The sequence below is a fragment of the Scyliorhinus torazame genome, chromosome 1 (assembly GCF_047496885.1).
Source record: "Scyliorhinus torazame isolate Kashiwa2021f chromosome 1, sScyTor2.1, whole genome shotgun sequence".
In the NCBI taxonomy this organism is placed as follows: domain Eukaryota; kingdom Metazoa; phylum Chordata; class Chondrichthyes; order Carcharhiniformes; family Scyliorhinidae; genus Scyliorhinus; species Scyliorhinus torazame.
The window spans coordinates 27745250-27762241 of NC_092707.1; the positions used below are offsets into that span (position 1 = coordinate 27745250).

The 16992-nt window shown below is 50.1% G+C and overlaps 1 protein-coding gene and 1 long non-coding RNA gene across 2 annotated transcripts in view; one reads left to right on the forward strand and one right to left on the reverse strand.

Annotated features, from left to right (window-relative positions):
* Window positions 1-1132, reverse strand: part of myo1ha (myosin IHa) — a 153696-nt gene extending 152564 nt beyond the window's left edge. The window contains exon 1 of the mRNA XM_072478208.1: window positions 959-1132. The gene's annotated coding sequence lies outside the window, so the exon portion shown is untranslated. The remainder of the gene's footprint in view (window positions 1-958) is intronic.
* A 228-nt stretch (window positions 1133-1360) lies between these two features.
* The window catches only part of LOC140429359 (uncharacterized), a 30048-nt gene continuing 14416 nt past the window's right edge, over window positions 1361-16992 (forward strand). The window contains exon 1 of the long non-coding RNA XR_011949056.1: window positions 1361-1492. This is a non-coding gene — a long non-coding RNA (uncharacterized lncRNA). The remainder of the gene's footprint in view (window positions 1493-16992) is intronic.

Below are 16992 nucleotides of genomic sequence, written 5' to 3' on the forward strand. Positions count from 1 at the left end.
TGCTCACTGCTCTGCCACCACATTTACCTTCAGTGACCATTCCTGCTGGAGCAGACGCCACACCTAACAATGCTGAAGTTTGCAAAGGGGCAGCACGGTAGCATAGTGGTGAGCACAATTGCTTCACAGCTCCACAGTCCCAGGTTCGATTCCCGGCTTGGGTCACTGCCAGTGCAGAGTCTGCATGTTGCCCCCGTATGTGCGTGGGTTTCCTCCGGGTGCTCCGGTTTCCTCCCACAGTCCAAAGATGTGCAGTTTAGGTGGATTGGCTATGCTAAATTGTCCTTAGTGTCCAAAATTGCCCTTAGTGTTGGGTGAGGTTACTGGGTTGTGGGGATAGGGTGTAGGTGTAGGTGTAGGTGTGGGCTTGGGTAGGGTGCTCTTTCCAAGAGCTGGTGCAGACTCGCGATGGGCCGAATGGCCTCCTTCTGCACTGTAGCTTCTATGATTCGAAAGGGTGAGTTGTATCTGAGCGAAAACTTCATTTCTGGTGAGTTCAGGAAAGCCACCTGTTGTACCCTCAATAACGACGCTAGAGAGTAAAACGGTAAAGAAGGCTTTAATAAGCTAAGAACTAGCCTGGCGCCGAGACGGGTGCTAACTGGGTGCCGCCTGCAAGGCAGCCCCTTATATACGACTCCCAGGTGGGCGGAGCCAGAGGCGGAGTCCCCCAGGGTTCCAAGCCCGGTCTCAAAGGGGACATCACCTTACATGATGATAAGGGTACAGTAATACAATAACTGTTCATCACACCACCATTACCCCAAAAGCTGACCAATTTTGTACATTTTTCTTGGCCGACAAACTCTGCTGCTGAATGTAACGCTAACACTGGGGCGCGAAATCTCCTCAAATACCAGAAAGAGTTTAATTACTGTAGTCTACACAAAAACACGATTTTACTAAAGTACATCTTTCTATTCTTTGCTCTCCCGTTCCTTTTGTTTTCTTTCCTTACCTTTGTTGATTTTAACTTGAATCTTATTTTTCTTCAATAAAATCCCTTTTTATTCTACTTCTTTCCTCCTCCCACCTCAGAAGGCAGGATTAAGTCTTCCAGCTAATCAAAGGCTCAGATTCCCCAGATTGACGCAACTGCATTATAGGGGCAACTGGGCTAAACCATTCACATGAAACCTGTATAAAGTGATACCACTAATGAGTGGCCCTTCCCATGGTTAGACGCTGGACCGTGGGCCGCCAGCCACTTTATAAATATACTCAACCCTGGTACTGAAAAGGTTAACACTGTGGTGTCATCTGTGATTCAACAATCCATCACTGGCCTCACCATTGTGAACCCTTGTGTTTCCCGTGGCCAGTGAAATATCCTGTAGGGCACCTTCTCACGGCACTGCTTGTGTCAATGCTCCACTGGGTTCCTTGCTGAATACAACAACTTGAGGTGATATAGCACCTTTAACATAGGAAAGCTTCGCAGCAGAGTGATGAGACAAACATTGACACTGGTCCAAAGGAAGGCATACGGCAGGTGACTGAAACATTGGTTAACGGGGTACCTTTTAAGGAGTGTCATGAAGAGAGGTGGAGAGATGTTTGGGGAGGAAATTTCACAGTTTGGGGCCTCAACATCAGACGGTTTAGCCATTAGTCATCGGATGGAGAAAGTGGGGAATGTATAAGAGGACGAAGAGGTAGGAACGCAAAGCTCTCAAGAGGTTTGAGGGATGGAGACATTTACAGAGTTAGGGGTGGGCAAGGCTGAGGAGGAACTTGAACGGCGGGATGAAAATTTGAACATCAAGAAGCTGATGGATTGGACGGCAATGTATCGGTCAGTAAGTATCGGGCTACTGGCTGAAATAGTATCCGGACAGCAGAGTTTTGGATGACATTGGGTTTCTGAAGGGCGGGAGATGGGCCAGGACGGCACTGGAATTCTGACACCCAGTCATCAGAAAGGCCTGAAGGGTGCCCAATGGCTCACTGGACAAAGGTACTGCCCCTCCCCTCCCCTCCTGTCATAGGAATGGACCAACGCCGGAATCTGCCTGCTGGCTGATTAGACTCATTATTGAGCCACTTAAAGACCATTATTGTAAAGCCCACCAAGATTTCCAGGTAAAGCCCACTCCAACTCGCCTGGGTCTTCCGTGCTGCCTGAAGGCTGTCCGGCAAACCCTGCCAACAGCCACCCAGGGAGAGTGGCTCTTTAAAAGGCACTTAGTGCCCAGCTCAGAGCCCACCCTGTCCCTTGCATCCCAGCTCCCTCCCCCCGCCTCCCTCATCACCGGGGACCCCTCCCCACAACCTGCCCACATTCTCCTTCTCCAGGGACCCAGGAATGATCTCTGGCAATCGGCCTCAGGGTAGGTAGATTCAGGAGCAGTCACCACCCACGCTGACCCTGCCTGTAATGCCGAGCTGCTGGCCTCTGATTGTTCATTAGCCCTTGGGGGCATGTTTTCCACCTTGCTGGGGACTTTGCTCTGTGTGAGGCCTGAGGCTGCCCACTTAAGTGCCCGATTACGTTTAAATAGCCTCATGCACCTCTTGGCGGCGTGGCGCGGTGTTCCCACTAGTTCTCCCAGCGGTGAGCCAAATCCACGTCACTCACACTATGTCCCGCCCTGTGATGGGTTCGCTGATGTCAAGTTGCAGGGTTGTGTGTGTCCTGTAACTCCCTCTTGGTGTCTCCTGGGCTCAAAGGGTGCAAGAAATCAACCTGCAATCCAGTGCAAGCCGTCAGACAATTTGTGTGTGACTGTTGGTCGAGGACTGGAGCAGATGTAAGTGTCGATTCTCCACAGTTCGTGTCCGTGCCTCATAATAAAGAGGAAATGATCAACGTTAGTACACAGCCTTGGTACAAACTTCTGATTGCTTTCCATTGACCTGCTGCGGAAATTGTGGATGAAGTCAAGATCAAGGTCAACGGTAAGGCACCCTGTAGTCGAATAGCTACTGACACTAATTTCTGGGCCCAAATAAGAAGGGCAGTGACCTGACCAAGAAACGAGCATCTTTCACACATCGCACTGAGGAGGGGGCGGGGACATAAAAAGGACTGAATTCCGGCCACGGGGTATTTTGAGAATCAACCCCCACGTGGTGGCTTCTGGCCAAGGAGCTAATGGGAGTTTCCTGGATTCAGTTTCCCTTACTGATAATCCGAGGCCAAACTAAACAAAGAGCCGCTGAGGCACAATAAGCAAAACCCAGATCCCATCCCAAAGAGCAGGAAGGCTGGAGGCTGAGACCCATAGTCAAAATGACTGGAATTGCGGCTTTATTCCGAGCAAGACGCTGCTGGTTCCAGAGGAGCTTCGAAAGGGGCGTCAGAAAAATAGGCCTCGGACTGACTTGAATGTCACTCATATCTGGTCCCCTTTGGCTCAAAGGAAAGATACTGCCACCTCAGTCACTGGCGAATATCATTGCGTGAGCGCTGGTCAGAGTGGAACACAAAGAACAAAGAACAAAGAAATGTACAGCACAGGAACAGGCCCTTCGGCCCTCCAAGCCTGTGCCGACCATGCTGCCCGACTAAACTACAATCTTCTACACTTCCTGGGTCCGTATCCCTCTATTCCCATCCTATTCATGTATTTGTCAAGATGCCCCTTAAATGTCACTATCGTCCCTGCTTCCACCACCTCCTCCGGTAGCGAGTTCCAGGCACCCACTACCCTCTGCGTAAAAAACTTGCCTCGTACATCTACTCTAAACATTGCCCCTCTCACCTTAAACCTATGCCCCCTAGTAATTGACCCCTCTACCCCAAGGAAAAGCCTCTGACTATCCACTCTGTCTATGCCCCTCATAATTTTGTATACCTCTATCAGGTCGCCCCACAACCTCCTTCGTTCCAGTGAGAACAAACCGAGTTTATTCAACCGCTCCTCATAGCTAATGCCCTCCATACCAGGCAACATTCTGGTAAATCTCTTCTGCACCCTCTCTTAAGCCTCCACATCCTTCTGGTAGTGTGGCGACCAGAATTGAACACTATACTCCAAGTGTGGCCTAACTAAGGTTCTATATAGCTGCAACATGACTTGCAAATTCTTATACTCAATGCCCCGGCCAATGAAGGCAAGCATGCCGTATGCCTTCTTGACTACCTTCTCCACCTGTGTTGCCCCTTTCAGTGACCTGTGGACCTGTATTCCTAGATCTCTTTGACTTTCGGTTTTGGACATTGAACTGTCAGTGCCCTGAGTGAAGAGAGCCATTGTGCCACCATATTGAGTCCATGGATGGACAGATGGGTGATCAAGCAGGGGAGGTCTGGCATGTTGAAGACTATTTATTCTCATAGGGGGTAAACATCAGAAAGGATTGATTGAGCTAAATGACCTATTTACATACTGTAACTTCCATGTATGTATAAACAGCTTTTAGTATCTTGCCTCCCGGTTATCCAGCCTCCTCCATGCCCCTCGACTTTCCCCTCAGGCTCCATGGCACTGAGATGGAGTGAACAGAGCTAGTGGTGGCAGTCAGAGTTGTCAGCCTGATGTTGGACGAGGAGTTAAGGTGGTGAAGCTCAAATTCGGGCCCAAGCCGCAGGCCTGACTTCAGGGAGACTGGGTCGGGTGAAATTGCAGCAACAGCTGCTGATACCCCCCACCTCTGCACCTCGGGTCCTTCTCCTCCTCCTCCCAGTCTGGCCAACCTGGTAGACAAGGCTGCCTTGGATGAGCAGAGGGACCAAGACCATGGGCCTCATGGTGGCACAGTGGTTAGCACTACTGCCTCCCAGCGCCAGGGACCCGGGTTCGATTTCGGGCTTGGGTGACTGTGTGAAGATTGTACGTTTTCCTCTTGTCTGTGTGGGGTTTCCTCTGGGTGCTCCGGTTTCCTCCCACAGTCCAAAGATGTGCAGGTGAGGTGGATTGGCCATTCTCAATTGCCCCTTAGTGTCCAGGGATGTGAAGGTTAGGTTATGGGGTTACGGGGATAGGGGGGGAGTGGGCCTGGGTAAAGTGCTCATTTGAAAGGTCGGCGCAGGCTCGATGGGCCGAATGGTCTCCGCCTGCATTGTAGGGATTCTATGATCAGCTTCGAGAAGCTGAAGCTGCTCACCAAGGACGGACATCCCTCTCTCCTCCTGGAGAAGGCAAGTCTGACTTGAGCTGGATGGTGTGGAGGAGCCTGGGCCTTTGTGAAACAGCAAAAGCCAATAAAAGCCTTGACCTTGTTCCTCATTAGCCTGTTACCTCATCAGTTTCTGCTTGTTGTCTTGAAGAATGTCCTTGTGCCATCCAGTAACCACCGCCACCTCCACCGCCATGTCACAGGGTCATTGCCAAAGTCCTCCACAACGCTGACATCAGGTTTTTTGATGAAATTTTACTTCAAGAGTAGACAATAACATTTGAATTGAATGATTGCTTCAGGAAAGATTCGATAACACAGGCATCATTTTCCGTCCTCTCCTCTCAGCAATGGTGATGTATTTCCAAGTCAGGGTGGTGCGTGGCCCGGAGGGGAACTGGCAGTGGTTCCATGAATCTGCTGCCCTTGTCGTGCCAGGTGATAGAGGTCACTGGTTCAGAATGTGCTGTCGAGGGAACCTCGGTGAGTCGCTGCAATGTAAATGGTCCACTCGGCTGCCACTGTGCGTCGGTGGTGGAGGGAGTGAAGGTAGAAGGTGGTGGATGGGGTGTCCGTCAAGCAGGGTTGCTTTCTCTTGAATAGGTGCCGAGGTTCTTGGGTGTTGTTGGAGCCGCACCCGTCCAGGCAGTGGGAGAGTATTCCATCTCACTCCTGACTTGTGCCTTGTAGATGGGGGACCTACTCTGGGGAATCAGGAGGTGAGTTACTCGCTGGAAAATGTGCAAGTCCCTAGTGTAGCTGACCCTACTGCTATCTGAGTCACAGGTCGGTCAACTCAATGCAGGCTTGTAATCGAAACTTGTAGGGTGGCTCGGTGGCACAGTGGTTAGCACTGCTGCCTCACAGGGCCAGGGATATGGTTCGATTCCGGCCTCGGGTCCCTGTCTGTGCTGAGTTTGCACTTTCTCCCCGTGTCTGTGTGGGTTTTCTCCGGGTGCTCCGGTTTCCTCCCACAGTCCAAAGATCATTGATCATTGAATTTACAGTGCAGAAGGAGGCAATTCGGCCCATCAAGTCTGTACCGGCTCTTGGAAAGAGCACCCTACCCAAGGTCAACACCTCCACCCTATCCCCATAACCCAGTAGCCCCACCCAACACTAAGGGCAATTTTGGACACTCAGGGCAATTTATCATGGCCAATCCACCTAACCCGCACATCTTTGGACTGTGGGAGGAAACCGGAGCACCCGGAGGAAACCCATGCACACACGGGGAGGATGTGCAGACTCCGCACAGACAGTGACTCAAGCCGGAATCGAACCTGGAGCTGTGAAGCAATTGTGCTATCCACAATGCTACCGTGCTGCCCACAAAGATGCATAGGTTAGGTGGATTGGCCATGCTAAATTGTCGCTAGGTGGGGTTACGGGGATAGGATGGGGGATTGGGCCTAGTAGGGTGCTCTTTCAGAGGGTCGGTGCAGACCCGATGGGCTGAATGGCCTCCTTCTGCACTGTGGGGATTCTATGAAACTGGGACATTCCATGTCTGTTAGTTCAGAATCCCACCTCCTGTGCAGTTTATCCACTGTCAGTTCAGGGTTAACGAATAATCACCAACAGAGAGAAGAAGCCAAAAGATTGTTTCCTTCACCATCTGCATTTGTCATTGATGCATTGCCCCGTCTCCTCCTCCATATGGGGATTTACAACTTCCCGGAGCTCCACCCAATAGCAAAGTGAGGCAATAAAATGACAAGTGAATGGTACAAGAATAGTTTTAGGAAAACATCTGAGGTTTGGTATTGGGCCAAAACGCAGTGAGCCGTGGTACCAGTGGTCAAACCTGCACACGGGATCCACACTCACTGAGTTTGTTATCTCAGACATGCTTTTGAGAAAGTGGATATCGTGGTGAGAATGTCTCTGGATTTATCTCGAGAGCGAGTGACCTGAGAGAAAAATCACAGCAGCATAAAAAAAGTGGCGTTTTCCATCGCCATGAATATTCAGTTGTTATTTATCAAAAAATGTTTGAGATCGGGATGAAAGGCTGTTTGGCTGATCGTCAAGGTTCCAATTATATGCGGTTCGCATTTTAATTGTGGTGGTGGGGTTGGGGGTGGGGGAACAAGGCATGATGGACCAGTCATGCTACCAACAGTGGGCTGGTATGAAGCAGGAGATCGTGTGATGAAATCTGTACTCAGTCAAGGAAGGCATGAGTGGGAGAAGGCTTCTGGACAGATGTGGGGGGGAGGGGGGGGGGTGTGGGCAGGTGTGAGAGGAAGGAGGGTCCGGGCAGGCATTGGGGGGGGGCATGGGCAGATGTGAGGGGGTGGGGGTCCAGGCGAGTGTGGGGCAGAGGGGGGTCCTTGCAGGCGTGAGGGGGAGGAATTTGAGCAGGCGTCTGACACACCTTCAGTGAAGTGTCCCTTATTTGGTCACCCTGCATCCATCATGGACCCAATGCATCCTGCCAGTCGGGACCTCAGAAACTTTGAATGCTTCTGAGGTCTGATGCGACCATCAATTCACACGAGACGGAGAGTTGAAGTGAACAGTGGTTTTAATCAGCTAGAACTGTGCCTGCCTGCGACTGCTCTGTACTGAGTGCCGCCTACAGGGCAGCAGATCTATATTCCTCCCCCAAGGGGGGCGGAGCCCACAAGGGCACCAACATGATACAGTGCGATGTAATCATAGAATCATAGAATTTACAGTGCAGAAGGAGGCCATTCGGCCCATCGGGTCTGCACCGGCTCTTGGAAAGAGCACCCTACCCAAGGTCAACACCTCCACCCTATCCCCATAACCCAGTAACCCCACCCAACACTAAGGGCAATTTTGGACACTATGGGCAATTTAGCATGGCCAATCCACCTAACCTGCACATCTTTGGGCTGTGGGATGAAACCGGAGCACCCGGAGGAAACCCACGCACACACGGGGAGGGTGTGCAGACTCCGCACAGACAGTGACCCAAGCCGGAATAGAACCTGGGACCCTGGAGCTGTGAAGCAATTGTGCTATTCACAATGCTACCGTGCTGCCCCTAATGTGATACAGTGGTCCATAGGTGGAGCCCACAGGGCAACAACATAGTGCAATGCAATACAGTGGCGAATAGTTGCCATGATACATTCACCACAAGGTCAAACAGCCTCCATTTTGGCCCTGGCTGGAGGCAGTGAGGGGAGAGCGCTGATGAACCCAGTGATTTGTTATGTTGTAGGTGTAACATAAGCGGCTTCCTTGTGGTGCACTTGACAAAGGAAGGTTCAGACGTGGAGATAACTTCAACACGTTTATTAAACTATTTACTTCTATTACTCGGGTTCGACACTACTGCTAATCCTACTAGAGCTACCCAGACTGACTAACCAGTTGCTGCAATCCACGTGGTGGGTGTACATCACCACATCCCCCCTTTTTTATATGTTACATATTTTCTGCACACTTTGAGAAAACTGAACAAAGAACAGGTAGATAAGGTAATGTATACACAAGTCATGATTAAACAATAAGTCCAAATAATTTGTGTGAGTCCAAAAACCATCAATCGTCATGGTCAAATGTCTCTTTTGGTTATGAACGCCATCAATGTCCCTGTGCCACAGGAACGAGGAAGTGGTCAAATCACTTCGCTGTCTGATTTGGAGTCCCTTTCTTTTTTCGATGTTTGTGATGGTGCTGTCGGATGGCATCTTGTAGCTGATAAGGTGTTGACGTTGAAGAGGTACCATCAACAGTATAATTCGAGGTCATGGATGTGCCATATGTTGAAGTTGGATAAGGCTGTACATACTGGTTCTGGCCACATGCTGCGCTGGAAGGGTGATCCTGCTGATAAACGTTGAAGCTTGTCGAATTGGAAACAGAATTGCTGCTCGCATCAATGTCTGGTGATGGTGTGAAACTAGAACCTTGCATCTGATAGGAATATGCCGTCTGGCCAGGCTGGGGTGCAGTAAATCCTGGGCTGTAACTAAGGCATCCAGTCTGTAGTGCAGATTGCGCTTGCGGTAGTCCTCCTTCGGTCTTGATTCCATTAGCGTAGTGCTGGCCTGTTTGAGAATATGCTGCATAGACTGCTGGCTGCTGCAGGCTTGAATACTGGGTTTGTCCAGCATGAGCTGTCATTGGCTGCACTGCTGGTGTGGAAAAAATGTGTGGATATAGCTGTGGTGAATATTGGTGTATTCCTCTTGGACTGTAGCTGCTGCTTGTTATTGCTGACCCAGTGTGATTGTCACGTGATCCATCTCCTGTCGTTGTGGCATCTGCTGTCACCCTGAGTGTGCCATCACTGAGGTTGTGGCACTCCCTGTTTGGAGTAAAGTCCAGCTTACGTGAATCAGAGTCGGCGTTTGGTTGCTCCCCATCTGGAGTCTGGTCTGTTTTAGCTGAGTCAGTGTTGGTTTGTTGATGCTCCCCGTCCGGAGTCTTAGCAGGTTCACTGGAGTCAGCTGAGATTTCTTGAAGCTGCACGTCTGGAGTCGGAACATGCAGGAATGCATTGACTTGTGGAGAGGTTCGAGCGAATGAGGGTGGAAGTATCGTGGTGTCACTGGAGTCACCAGTGGTCTCACAGTGATCATCGAGTGCCTCTCTACACACTAGCTGAGGTCTGTCACTTTGCACATATTGCATGGGAAGTGGGATGCTGTCGTCACTCGTCTCACATACCGTGGGTAGATCCTCAGTAGCTGCTTGTTGTTCACTTGGGTTGGGTAAATTGTCAGAGTCTTCATCTGGTGGTGCAAACAATATGGGTGGACTGTCATTGTCTTGCTGTTGTCCTTCACTGTAGCATGATAGACCGTCATGGTCGTCCTGCTGTGCACTGGAGCGTGGTAGACTGTCATAGTCTTCTTACTGTTTACTTGTGCATGGCAGACTTGCATCGTCTGCCGCTAGTTGGTCAGAGGAGGTTGCTAGACCATCATGGTCTTGTTCCTGCAAGGACTGCGCGTCGGAGTCTTGCATTGCTTCTATCATGGAGGCTGTCCACGAGCTCGCTGCAGAGGCTTGTGACACTGGAGTCATTTCTTGTTCATGCAAGGACTGCGGTGTGGAGTCTTGCGTGTCTTCTTTCTTAGAGTCGGGAACCCTGAGCAGTGCATGGACCACGCTCTGTGTGGCAGCAGGCCGCTCTCTGTGGGCGTGTACCGCTCTCTGTCTCTTGGTTTCAGGCTGCAGCATCATCCTGCGCTCAAGTTGGGATGTCATATCTGCTGGGCTGAAGATCCTCAAATCTGAAGAATTCGTCGTCGGGGTCATCAATGTGCTACACGTCTAGTTGCGGTTCGGATTTGGTACTGGGGTAGCCTCCCAAGGTGAAAGGTTCGTCTGAGTCGTTGTCTTCTCGGACCATATCATCACTGTTTGCGTCGGAGCTAGCATTGGGCTCGCGAGGTCCAGAGAAAATGTAAAGGTCAGTATCGAAGTATTCAAGGTCGGAATCATCGGTTTGGGCGTAGGTAACTGCTTGTTGCAGGGTTCTTCGGAGGTTAATTTCATTTCCTGGTTCAATTTGAGGCATTGTGCTGTCATTCCAAGTGAAGTAAGGTTGTTTTACGGCTTTAAAAGATTTTTTCTTTGATTTGGGATGTTTCCCCTTTAAGTGGGCGTGGTCAAGGGCCTCTGATGTCATGACGCATGTGACGTACTGCATAGGAAGCGATTGCGCATGCGCAGATCGCGGTTCCTTTACCGGGGGCCGTTTTCGTGATTGCGAATGCGCGGCGTCTCGAAACTGCACAAGTGCAATCCCTTTAGAAAGATGGCCGCCGATCAAAACTGTTCTCTGCTCCGGGATCTCAGCCTCGGGGTGAGTACTGCCGCTTCTCTTACCTTTTCTTGCTGGTTGGAGTGTGTTTTCCTCACAGTATTTGCCGAATTTGTCCAGGACTGCCTGGAAGTCGCTCCTGTTTTGCCCCTTGAAGAACTTGAATTTTTAAAAGATTTCTTCTGCTCTGGCACCGGCGATGGTGAGGAGAAGCTCTGTCATTTCAGGATCGGCCAGGTCTTCTAGGTCGGCTGCTACCAGGAAGAATTCAAACATTTGCCGGAATACCCGCCAGTTTTCGCGGAGATCGCCATGGCACCGGAGCTGCTGCGGAACCCGGATCTCAAACATCTTGCCTGGGTATTGCTGGTTGTCACTGTACGCTGAGGTATGGCTATATGGATTGAAACAGTTCAGTCCTGGTACCATGATTTGTTATGTTGTAGGTGTAACATAAGCGGCTTCCTTGTGGTGCACTTGACAAAGGAAGGTTCAGGCGTGGAGATAACTTCAACACGTTTATTACACTATTTACACTTCTATTACTCGGGTTCGACACTACTGCTAATCCTACTATAGCTACCCAGACTGACTAACCAGTTGCTGCAATCCACGTGGTGGGTGTAATATTGAATCAACCCTGTGTCTGTTCTCACTGACTGTCTCCACTGGAAAGAGGCAGATCATGTGTGTGGTGTCCTTTATATATGGGTTGGTGTAATGCCCCCCTGTGGTCGGGTCACCTCCGTGTGTATCGTGAATGTCCATTGGTCGTGTCCTATCTACCTGATCTATTGGTTGAGTGTGTGTGTGTGATGTCTTTGGTGCTCCCTCTAGTGTCTAGCTAGCCTACATGCATTTACATTGATGCACATCACCACACCCAGGTCAGCAGCAGCCACAGTATTTCAGTGCAGCCAGGCCTGGTGCACCTGTTTGCCCTGGCTCCACAAAATAGTAGATTAAATAGTAACTTAACTTTTTACGAGCAGTTTCCAATCATCCCTTTGGGCTGCAATAGAGCTGGTGATAAATGAGCAAAGCATTTGAGGGCCAATTTTGACCGGGGTCTTAAAACTGGTTTTAGGATAGTGATTGATGTATTGAAGGAGCCTGAAGGTTGTTTCAGCTGCAGTCTCGGTACCTTCCCACTCTGAGATCAGGCATGATGTCCCGACCCAGGATCAGTCCCGTCTGCACTGGTTTCTCCCCAAAGAAAAGGCCCAATGAGGAGGATCCACCCCTGATGTACTATCAATTACGACGAGATGAGAGTAGAATGTAATCGAGGCTTTATTACACAGAGATGTGTGGCCTCCTACAGCAGCTTACGAAATGGCTGCTGTTCGGAGAGCACACACATTTATACTCCGCCTACTGGGCGGAGCCAGCAGGCAGGGATCTACCCCCGTACCTGTAGTACAGGGGCCTTTCTGTAATACCAGTATATACAATATAATACAACAGTGGTGACTACCACAACCCCCAACTTTGATTACAAAACTGTGATGTGTATGTGTCCCTGCATTTCGAGGAAATATGAAATTGGACTGAGATCTGAGAAAATTGTTGTGTAACTGAATCTTCCCAGGAGAGGGAAGGATTGGAGGCGGAGAGTGGTGGCAATCAGTCTGGTTTTGAATAATAATGCTCCTGCCCTCATCTCTCTGCTTCCAGTTCAACTGTTCGATAGAGCAGGGTTCTGCGATTTTTAAACGCAAGCCTGGTTTTCGTTCTCTTTTGTTCTTTTAGCTTTGGGGGTCGTAGCAAAAGCAGACATGCAACATGAAGGATACTTTACAGGTCAATGAAAGTTTAGTTTTGTGAATTCCTGGTCAGAATGTCAACATGGCTGACACCTGTAGCTCTACTTACACGTTATCCATGATTGTACGTCAAAGTTATCCGTTGTGATTGACGCTCTTTGGGGTTTTTTCCCTCATATCGGCTGATAAGGTGCAAGCTCCTTCCTCACCCTTGCAGATTGAATCTTCACCCAGCTTTGACAAAGAGTCATCCAGACTCGAAACGTTCGCTCCCTTCTCTCTCTCCACAGATGCTGTCAGACCTGCTGAGAATTGTCCAGTATTTTCTGTTTCTAACTCGTCACACACTTGGCTGGCCGGGGGTTTCAGGAACCTGACCAGAGTCTGAATATATTCCAGCCAGGATTCCAGCTGTTTTATCCCCCCTCCTGATTTACCTGCCTGCATCCAGTTCATTATCTATTCAACTTATGGGGAACGGGCAGGACGGTGGAGTTGAAGCCAGGTGTTTAGGCTCGGAAGGCTAAATTGCCTACTCCCACTCCCAGGTCATGTGTTCTAGGGAGCAGATGCTCTGGTTGATTTCACAAGCCAGCTCTTGGTCTGTAACATTGTAGGTAGCAGATGAAGAACATATCGGCCATGATAGAATGGCGAGAGCACACTCGATGGGCTGAATGGCCTAATTCTGCTCCCATGTCTTATGAACTTATGAACTAGCAGCATGGTGACAGTGACATTAGCATTTCATAAGATTAAGATGGTGTAGACAGAGCTGAGCAGACTCTCCGAAAATAGAATGTATTCCACTTGCACTATGTTCTTTCCACCACTAGAGGCAGTTCATACAAAGCACACACTCAAACATAGGCAAGCTCTTGCACATGTTCACATGCACACATGTGCACGTGCACCCATGTACACATACACATCACTCTATTCACATGAAGTCACTGCTTTTCTTTAAAGTTGGAAATAAAACTAACATTTCAGCCTTCACAACAGAGACATCTTTTTGATAATCAGTTTTATATTTTCTTTTTTTTTTTATAAATGTTTTATTGAAAATTTTTTCCCAAACAACAATTTTTCCCCTCTTACAAAGCAAACGCAACAATAACAATACAGAAATTTTAAACAATACACAAGTAACAAAACCCCTTTATCTTTGACCTAAACTAAACCCCCCCCCTCCCCCTGGGTTGCTGCTGCTGGTCATCTGTCTTCCCTCTAACGTTCCCCTAGGTAGTCGAGAAATGGCTGCCACGTCCTGGTGAACCCTTGAGCCGATCCTCTCAGGGCAAACTTTATCTGCTCCAGTTTAATGAACCCCGCCATATCATTTACCCAGGCCTCCAGTCCGGGGGGTTTCGCCTCCTTCCACATGAGTAGGATCCTGCGCCGGGCTACTAGGGACGCAAAGGCCACAACATCGGCCTCTTTCGCCTCCTGCACTCCCGGCTCTTCCGCATCTCCAAATAGAGCTAACCCCCAGCCTGGTTTGACCCGGGCCTTCACCACCCGCGAAATCACTCCCGTCACTCCCTTGCAATACCCTTCCAGTGCCGGGCATGCCCAAAACATATGTGCGTGGTTTGCCAGGCTCCCGCCACACCTCCCACATTTGTCCTCCACTCCAAAGAACCTGCTCAATCTTGCTCCCGTTATGTGTGCTCTATGTAGCACCTTAAATTGAATCAGGCTAAGCCTGGCGCATGAGGAAGAGGAATTTACCCTGCTTAGTGCATTAGCCCACATACCCTCCTCTATCTCCTCCCCTAGTTCTTCTTCCCACTTTCCTTTTAGTTCGCCCACCGACTCCTCCCCCTCTTCCCTCATCTCTCGGTAAATCTCTGACACCTTGCCCTCTCCGACCCACACCCCTGAAAGCACCCTGTCCTGTATCCCCTGTGTCGGGAGCAACGGAAATTCCCTCACCTGTTGTCTAGTAAATGCCCTCACCTGCATATATCTCAAGAAATTTCCCCGGGGCAACTTATACTTTTCCTCCAATGCTCCCAAGCTCGCAAAAGTCCCATCTATAAATAAATCTCCCACCCTCCTAATTCCCAACTGGAACCAGCTCTGAAATCCTCCATCCATTCTTCCTGGGGCGAACCTATGGTTGTTCCTGATTGGGGACCCCACCAGGGCTCCCCGCACCCCTCTCTGTCGCCTCCACTGTCCCCAGATATTCAATGTTGCCGCCACCACCGGGTTCGTGGTAAACTTTTTAGGTGAGATCGGTAGCGGCGCCGTCACCAGCGCCTCTAAACTCGTCCCTTTACAGGACTTTCTCTCCAGTCTTTCCCACGCCGCTCCCTCACCCTCCATCATCCATTTACGTATCATTGCCACATTGGCGGCCCAATAGTAATCGCCCAAGTTCGGTAGTGCCAATCCTCCTCTGTCCCTACTACGCTGAAGGAACCCCCTCCTTACTCTCGGAACTTTCCCTGCCCACACGAAACTCGTGATGCTCCTGTCTATTTTATTAAAAAAGGTCTTAGTGATTAGTATAGGGAGACATTGAAATACAAATAAGAACCTCGGGAGGACCATCATCTTAATTGCTTGCACCCTGCCCGCCAGCGATAGAGGCTGCATGTCCCACCTCTTGAAGTCCTCCTCCATTTGTTCTACCAACCGTGTCCGATTAAGTCTGTGCAAGGTTCCCCAGCTCCTAGCGATCTGAATCCCCAGGTATCGGAAGTTTCTTTCCACTTTCCTTAGAGGCAAGCTTTCTATCTCTCTACTCTGGTCCCCTGGATGTATCACAAATAATTCACTCTTCCCCATGTTTAGCCTATACCCCGAGAAATCCCCGAACCCCCTCAAAATTCGCATAACCTCTATCATTCCCCCCGCTGGGTCCGACACGTATAACAATAGGTCATCCGCATATAACGAGACTCGGTGTTCTTCTCCCCCTCTAATCACCCCTCTCCATTTCCTGGAGTCTCTCAACGCCATGGCCAGAGGTTCAATTGCCAACGCGAACAACAATGGAGACAGCGGGCATCCCTGTCTTGTTCCCCTATATAGTCGGAAATACTCCGATCTATGTCGACCTGTAACTACGCTTGCCGTTGGAGCCCCATAAAGAAGTCTAACCCAGCTAATAAACCCGTTCCCAAACCCAAACCTCCTTAACACTTCCCATAAATACTCCCACTCCACCCTATCAAATGCCTTCTCTGCGTCCATTGCCGCCACTATCTCTGCCTCCCCCTCCACTGGGGGCATCATTATCACCCCTAATAGTCGTCGCACGTTAACATTCAGTTGTCTCCCTTTTACGAACCCTGTCTGGTCTTCGTGCACCACCCCCGGGACACAGTCCTCTATCCTCGATGCCATTACCTTTGCCAACAATTTGGCGTCCACGTTCAACAATGAAATGGGTCTATAGGACCCGCACTGCAACGGATCTTTATCCCTCTTCAAAATTAACGATATCGTCGCCTCCGACATCGTCGGGGGTAGAGTCCCCCCTTTCCTGGCCTCATTGAACGTCCTCACCATCAACGGGGCCAACAAGTCCACATATTTTCTGTAATACTCCACCGGGAACCCGTCTGGTCCTGGGGCCTTCCCTGCTTGCATGCTTCCCAGTCCCTTAATAACCTCGTCCACCCCAATCGGTGCCCCCAGGCCTACCACCCCCCGCTCCTCCACTTTCGGGAACCTCAATTGGTCCAGGAACTGCCGCATCCCCTCCTCTCCCTCTGGGGGTTGAGACCTATACAGTTCCTCATAGAAGGTCTTGAACACCTCATTTATCTTTCCTGCCCTTCGCACCGTGTCTCCCCTTTCGTCTCTAATTCCTCCTATCTCCCTCGCTGCTGCCCTCTTTCGCAATTGATGAGCCAACAGGCGACTCGCCTTTTCCCCATATTCATACCTCCTCCCCTGTGCCTTCCTCCACAGTACCTCCGCCTTTCTGGTGGTCAGAAGGTCAAATTCCGTCTGGAGTCGTCTCCTCTCCCTGTACAATTCCTCCTCCGGGGTCTCTGCAAATTCCCTATCCACCCTTAAAATCTCCCCCAGTAATCTTTCCCTTTCCTTGGCCTCTGTTTTCCTTTTGTGGGCCCCAATGGAGATCAGCTCTCCTCTGACCACCGCTTTTAGTGCTTCCCATACCACTCCCACAGGGACCTCGCCGTCGTCATTGACCTCCAGATATCTCTCAATACACCCCCGCACTCTTGCACACACTCCCTCATCCGCCATCAGTCCCACATCTAATCGCCAGAGTGTTCTCTGCTCCCTTTCCTCTCCTAATTCCAGGTCCACCCAATGTGGGGCATGATCCGAAACCGCTATGGCTGAGTACTCAGCTTCTTCCACCCTAGAGATCAACGACCTTCCCAAAACAAAAAAATCTATCCGGGAGTACACTTTATGGACATG